The following is an 8,119-nucleotide window of genomic DNA, read 5'->3' as shown; positions in this document are numbered from 1 at the left end:
ATGAGGTTTCTGTTGAGGATGTGGTAGATGAGGTTGGTTCTGATGAGGTTGGTTCTGATGATGAGATTGTAGTTACAATGGACCCTCCGTGTGTGTAACAAGTACAAAACAAATTTTCCCTGTAACAAATACAAGTGTGTAACAAGTACAAAATATACAAATAGTAAAATGTTCTGGAAAAGCAATCTATTTTAATATGTCTTGTCTTATGTTCCTGTTTGGAATCAATTAATAACACCTTAAACAATAATACAATTGTCAGTGAAAAGGTTTACATTTTCACAAGTCCATGATTTATTTATAGTCACCACTGGGTCATGGGTCAAAAGTAGTTCCTATGCAAATTAGCCAAGTCTTAATGAGGTCAGGTCTGCTGTCTTGTCCTTGGCTTTTATTGGCTGAAGATGTGCAGCATCTTGATTGGATGTTGAATTTAGTTGCATTTGGAAAGTGTGAAGTTTGTTCACTTGCTGTCTTTCTCCCAACCTGGCAAGGTGGTTTGAAAGTCATGGGTGGTGGACTGTGACTTTGGTGAATTACAGGTTAGTTACATTTGGTTTTATATAAAAGGAATAAACTACAAAAATATGTTTAATTGTTGAAAGGTTAATTCAGTATTTATTGAAACTGAATTTATGCATTTGGTGGAGGTATATTTTGACCTATGGTTAGAAATTGTTGATGTCAATAATTTCACTTACAATTGATTCAGATTAATGTTTGAGTCCAAACAGTTTGTACGTTTACTTTGCTGGTGAGAATTAGCATTTCCATGCTAATTAAAACATACATATTTTAGGTTCTTGGTGTTTTGTTGGTGCCTCACAACATGTGGCCAGTTTGAAGCAAGTTGTCCCATAGATGGTAAGACACGTTGATGTTTCATTGTTTTGAAGATGCCAAAGGTGTTCCATAATTCCTAAGGATCTTAATATGAACCTGAACCATTAATTTTGTGATGTCAATTTGTTTTGAGTTATTTTTATATGTTCAGTGATAGAGCTGTGATTGTTAATTATCTGAACAATGTGCAATGAAATGAATGAATGTGATAAAATAGGTATTTTGATGGAATGTTATATATTCATATACATTGTTTCAGACTTGTATTATTATATACAAACTACAGTAATAAAAGGAACTTGCAGCCTCAAGATGCTTCAAAAGGTTGTGTCAATTTGTTGTCAAAGAGAGCCATCCCGTTCGCACCTAGTGTATTGGAAAAAACGCACTCGGTAACGCATGCGCGTCAAAAATGCGGGCGTAGTCTAAATCCAGCCTTATGTGTAGTGTCTGCAAGAAAATGCCTTGAACCTTTGGCTTCTGTTAGGTATAACTATTTAAAACAAAATCTATTTAAACTCATTACTTTTGTTTATTTATTTTTCGCAGTGGAATAAAACAACACTTTCAGATCCAAGGAAGCCGACAGTGAAAGCAAAATTAAATTATAGCCGAAGTACGGTTCAAAACCGGCGGTTGGCTGGACAAAAAGGTGCCGAGAAAAACATATACATAGTGGCAGACACCCCTGTTCTCAAAAACACATTTATATGCAATGTTTGTGTTTACCGGTATGTACAATTATTTTACAGAAAAATAATAAATCCTTGGACTGGTGACACATAAATATGTTTAATTGACATTCAAGACGTGTTAAAATATTCAGCTTGCTAATGAATACTTTAAACTAGGGTAGCCTCATACCGAAAGCGTACATTGCTTTTCGCTTTTACCTCGAGATCACGTCTTGCAATTGCTGGGAAGCAGACGGATCTTTAACATCTTTCAGGGGTAAGCGGCACAAAACGCGAAATTGATGATGAATAAGGATGACAGTTCGTGGGATTAATCTGTGCGCCAAAGAGTGTAGAACTTTTAGAAAAATGATAATTTGTACCGATGCTTGGTTAAACGGATTTCCGATGTGTACCGCACGAAGACAAACTGACTGCGAACCTGAAGGAACGCACTTGCTGGATAAACTTTGGAAGGAATGGTATTATTTATTGTCGCGTGCTCTTGGCACAGGTAGTTTCAAAAGCTGAGGGAAGAGTAAACGTCATAAGGATTAAGGACAGATATTTTGTTATTATCAGTAGTAGTTCGGTAACGGAATCGTCCCTGTTCCCGAATAATTTGAGATGACATTTTACAACTGTTCATTGTGTCAAGGTCTCTTGTATTATTAGCGAAAAAGAAAATATATTTCTACATTTGAAGAGTTCTAAGGCCAGTGCCAGATATCTTCATTCTTTTAAAAGGATCTTCTGGTCCCTAAAGTTGTCATATTTCAACATGTTTAACATATATTGGCATCATCATCAGGCATACAGTTAACAACTGCGGAAAACGTCACGTTTTAATCATATTAATAATATTTATGGAATCTTGTATATGGTCACGTAAATTGTTTGTTACGTATCACTTTCAACAACACAAGACCTGTGAAGATCCGGGTCAGAATATTAATATTGGTCTTCAGTGACCCATGCTTGTCGTAAGAGGCGACTATCGGGATCGGGTAGTCAGGCTCGCTGACTCAAGTTGACACACGTCATTGTATCACAATACATCATGATCATGCCGTTGATCACTGGATTGTCAGTGCGGCGCTAAAACAACAAAACAAACAAAACCAAACTAAACCAAAACCGTTTTACCTCGCTCAAAGACAGGTAAGTTTACAAATAGGGCGAGCTAGTCTGAAAAGACATGGGAGACTCTTTTTACTAATAGGGACGATATTAATTTCAAACCACGTTTTTATCTTGGTAGGAACATAACAGTTTATATGTTGGTGATTATCGTAATGTAAAGCTGAGCTGTCGATCGATACACTGAAAGGGCAATATTAATTACTGTTAAACAGATAATAGCATTTATGTCAATAGTGATGTTTCTATCTGTTGTGGTGTCATTTTATAAGATCTATTTACTTCTATTCAAGTTGTATGGCTAATAAAAAAATTTAAAACTACAAAACGTCGGAAATATATTTTACGTGTCTCTTGCGAATGAATGCTGTAAGAAGCCAGCCAAAGGTTTCTTGCGAGTACCACCATTCCATCACTTGAGACAGAGAATATGTACTTCTTCATGTGCTCAAGTGTCTTCATAATCTCGTCAAATTCTTGGAGCTGGTATAGTCAGCCCTGTGTGATAACGAATGTTCCTCCCTCTGAAAGAAAAGCAAATGATTTAGGAGGGCGATATGACGCTGTATATACCTATTTGCGGTTTATATGGAATATATACACAATCTGTTGCAAAAACTCGAAATATCAATTGGTGAACATTCTGTAGATTTAGATTATCATCATTATAAAATCGCGAGCCGACTACTCTATTGGGACTGACACCATATGGATCTTTCTAAGATGCCTAGCGGTTAGAACGATCGAAAAAAATATACATTATCAGACAATAAAGGTATAGTTTTTGATGACGTAACAATTGAATGACGTTATCCCGTCACTGCGCCATTCTAGTGTGCCCCGTCGTAATCGAACCATTTTACATTACGTCACGATGTAAAGCGACGTCACGATGCATGTCAGTTGTCATCGCCTCGTACTACCTCCTACAGTAAACTACTCCGTTGCATCCCGTTTCTGGTTTGCAGTTGCTTCACGCAGCTAACATCACTGGTGGAAACATTACGTTTATGTTTTACGACGGTTAAAATGTGTCAATTCGACTCACAAGTTTTCAGCGACACGGTAACGTTCGCAATGTTTACATTCCCACAATGCAATCGTGGAATGTCGCTTGACCTACTCAGCTTCATCTGGATGTACTGATCTAAATTTACGTTGGTAGTAGAAATGCGATGTTCATATTGTCCCATATGGTTTAAGTTAATGACAGATGTAATTAAAATAATTCAAAGAAGATATTTAATCCGAACGTAAACCGTCATCAAACTGTTATCATTTGTTTTTTTCTGGTAACGTTCGTATTAACTTAGGGGCAGACACATCAATAGAACAGCGCGCCAGTTAGCCCTGTGTAAGTGAGGATTCTTAATTTAGGTCACCGACACCGTCGTTTGTTTTCTGCCTTAAATTAATCGTAATTATCCTTAGAAAGTATTAAATTTGGCATCTTAGAAGAGATTATAGCGGCTCTACCACGATGTAAGGTAGTTATTATCTTTCGCCCTGAACTATTATAGTTAAAGTACGAGGACGCTTGCGTCCGAGTGCTTTAACGTTATCATAGCTCAGGGCGAAAGTGTGCTTTACTACACTATACATGGTGGTAGAGCGAACTGTATTTCTTAAATAAAAGTTGACACTCGATCGTGTTCCGTGAGTTAGGTATATTGGGGACTATATACCCACATCACCGTCTGAGAAGTAATTGCTATTTTGTTTTCTTGCTAAGTTTAATGACAGTTTGTAACAATAACATATCAAATTGGATTGTGCAATATGTTCATGGCCATAAAGTTCTTCAGGGCTAAAGGCAGGTGCAGAGTCCAGTCAACGAAAGTAGTTTTGTGACTAAAATTACCTTCTTTTGATAGGCATTTTAAAGTTGAGTTGATGAAGAATGATGACAATTGATGTTTGACAAGTGGTGTTGAGCAACGACATCAGAATCTATGTCGAAACGTCGCCTTTCACAGAATAAAAGAAGTCATCATTCTTAAAACAACCTTCGCTGACAGGACCCTCCACGCTTTATTAATGACGTTTGTGTTGGTAAACGCGCTGTTATAGGTTGGAGTAAGAGTCTAAGGTTTGATGCCGAGGATTGCAGGAAGGCAGTGTTCGAGACATATTTCAGATGGATTCGCTAAGAATGGAATCTACATGGCACACATTTGAGGAATGTGTACAACACTCTGCTCCATTGACGGAGTATTGTGTGTATGTTATGTGTATGATATATCGAGGTATTTAATGGCGTCTTTACCTTTTCATCCGACATGCTTCCTCTATAGTATCAGGGAGTGGGTTGTTTAAAGTTTCAGGCAATACCAAGGCTGCCAGTCCCGCCACAATCATTGTAGTTCCAATTATAATGAGAGGAACAATCGGACCAAAATCTCCAGATATCACTAGAGCCTGTGACAAAATATTTTAAAATACCGAAAGTACAAATTCAACATAAATAGGCTTTAGAAACAGATCATAACATTAAACTGCAGTATGTTCTCGCATGTCTCTGTTTGTTTATTGCTACAATGTAGTTTTCCATGCTTATTTCGAAAGGTTCATTACATTTAAATTTTAACTTTCCGGACAGTATAGTATCCGTAATTAGTATTCAGCAAACACTGGTTCCTAAAAACTCATTATTATGAGGGCCCGTGCTAGAAAAGTGTATATTTTCAGCATCTCAACTAAGAACATTTTTCTCAATGGAACTGGTTCATTTTAAAATAGTTTTCATGTATCTATGCCTAAAAATACTAGACCAGGGTGTCCCAATGGTATATAGTATGACCAGGAAATTAAAAACAAACCAGGCTAGCAATGTATGGTGATATGGTTCCTCCAACCCCTGGCGAAGATGTTGGCCGCTGCGAGAGCTGAGCTTCTGATGACTGTCGGGAAAAGCTCTGAAGAATAAAGCCAGATGATGTCGAAACTGGCCACTACAAACCCCTGACCAGTCAAAGCTAATGCAATGGTCAGCCAGTTAGAGCTGGGGAGAAGATACATCTCTTTGTAAATGATTTTCGTTGTAAATACATTGATGCCATTTTGTGCCTCTACTGCAACTAGATCCTGAAGAATTTTTAAAACATGTCAATAGACAAGTTAACACTATTAACACGTTATATGGCTGACACGCTCGTAAAAGTACAGTGACTAGATAACACGATGTGTCGTTTTAGTTCTCTCACTTGGTTGTCGACAATAATTTGATTGTTACAGACGTTTGGTGTTGTGGACAAATTCAAGGAGATTAACTGTATGTATATATACTGGACAAAATTAGTTTGGGATCATTCATTGACACACTGGTAAAATATCAATCATAAACATACCAATGTCCCTAACTTATTTTGTCCAGTATATAAAACGACAAGAGGGATATATATATATATATGTTGTATCCACATGACCAGTGTTGACTGGATACGTGACTGAAATGACTGTCAACACCAGTCTATATACCGAGTAGTGAGTGCTGGGCGTGTAGTTGTACGCCGTTTTAAACAATGTTCCAGCAAATACAATGCCTGGGAATAAATATTCTGGGAGGAGCAAGGGCCCAGTGAAACCTGGACATTCATGAGGACACTGACACACCTTATAAGGCCTTTAAACGTATTCCTGCTGACATTACCTAGACCAATTGTAGTATTTTCTAACATTATATACCTAAATTGTATAAATTTCATTGTAAAGTGGTAATTATTCGTATTATTGGCTGGGATTTCAGAATTGAGCTGTGTACAAACAGCTGCCTGGCTACGCTTACCTTTCCATTTGGTAACCAAGCCGTAACAAAAACACGAAAGTATGTTCACTGCAGTTATGTCACTCGTACACACTTGTTTTAAGTGAACATTACTTACGCAATACTTCAGCCATGTCGTGACGAGAACAATTTATACACTAATAGTCACTATATTTAGAGACTGTAACAACCATACTAGGAAACATGGGAACAGACAGAACGTCAGGTCCCTGAATTGTTCAGCTGGATTTTCAGGAAAGTTATTTTCCTTCAGGTGTTGGCAGTCATTGACATTTTTGCTGAAGAGTAAACATCACACATATTTTAAGATTAAAGTATTGGTAAGACAGAAGAATACTTTGTAGAGTAAGAAGCTAGTGGTTTCTGAATACCGTTGCATCAGTCAAGGGAATATTTGTTCTAGTGTTTTCCTTTGTTAAAGTCTAAATGGTCAAATTCAAGTGGTAATTGAAAACATGAAGCGGAATCAAAGACAATGGGTCAAAATAAAAAACACCCATGCTTTTTGGAAGTCGGTGAGGGTACTTTGGTATCCTCAAATATTCATGTGTAGTTGTCCTCAAATATTCATTACAGGATGTTTTGTAGCAGATCTTATGTTGAGTGTAAATGGCAAAAGATTTTAGAAATGATCATTATATTTCCCTTTACGAATCACTGCCCTGTCCCAAGGATGAACTGTTCCATGGTTTGTCGTTTTTATATCCAGTAAATGCTTCTTAAATCATTGTAGAAATTATCTTTTCAAAAAGTGACCATGACTTTTGACTCAACTATTCAGTTTTGTTCAAAATAAGGCATACCACAAATGTTCAAATTGTATTATAGTTTGACTTTCCGTGATCGTCTGTCTACAAGGAATAGTATTTCCTAAATAATTTGCTTCAATTCGAAGATGTAATATATACCAATACCCTTGAGATGGTGATCATTGTCTGAATATTGTGTCTCTGAAAATTTTGTCAGCTTATGGATGATTTCTTACATCCGTTTCCATAGAGCACCGGTAGGATTGTAGCTGTGCAGCACAATCCGCCGATAATCATTACAGTGCAGTGAAAAACCTTCCTCCCAATACGATTGAGGAGCAGGAGGCATGAAGCATGGCCAGCTAGTTCAGTCAAAGCCGCAATGAATAGATTAGTATAGACGCTCCCGCCCAGATTAGCTACGTTGAGACCGAGTCCATAGAAACCAATACAGGCAACGAACCTGGAACATGAACAATATTTTGATTCATTGAACAGGGGGTATGGATCGAGGCTAGGTAGATGGGTGAGTGACAAGAATGACGAAATATAGCCCGTTTATGCTCCAGGAGAATGAAGCTTTGCACCATATGGCGATATGCTGTGAGTGAATGTTGTTTTGGCTACGCCTGAGAACGACTCTAACGCTGGAATGTGGGTTTGAAGGATTATAGCATGTATAATGTCGAACTGTTGGTGCGTTACTAACGCTGGTGAAACACGAAAAAACTGTAAACTGTGAAGAAGTATTCCGATGTACGAAAGTCCTACCAACTGAAAAACAACACAAGGCTTCGGATAACCAAAGACGGACGTTTGAACATCCGCCATAGCGGCACCTCCCTCTTCCGGTCTAGCCTATCTCCGCTGAACATATTACAGGGCAGGGTCGTCTTGTTGACATTGGCAGCATGACGTAATATTATGTC

At 37.8% G+C, this 8,119-nt stretch overlaps 1 long non-coding RNA gene across 1 annotated transcript; it reads right to left on the bottom strand.

The window, feature by feature from the left end:
- Positions 1-3,153: 3,153 nt before the first annotated feature.
- Positions 3,154-5,511, bottom strand: LOC124290424. The gene is made up of 3 exons (XR_006901927.1): positions 5,477-5,511; positions 4,924-5,075; positions 3,154-3,181 (listed from the first exon to the last, which is right to left on the bottom strand). It is a non-coding gene; the product is annotated as an uncharacterized LOC124290424 (long non-coding RNA).
- Between the last annotated feature and the right edge of the window lie 2,608 nt (positions 5,512-8,119).

This window comes from Haliotis rubra, unplaced genomic scaffold, assembly GCF_003918875.1.
Source record: "Haliotis rubra isolate DU_JTF1 unplaced genomic scaffold, ASM391887v1 Scf465, whole genome shotgun sequence".
Classification (NCBI taxonomy): Eukaryota; Metazoa; Mollusca; class Gastropoda; order Lepetellida; family Haliotidae; genus Haliotis; species Haliotis rubra.
Note: the sequence above shows the minus strand (reverse complement) of the source record. Positions and strands in the feature narration are given on the sequence as shown.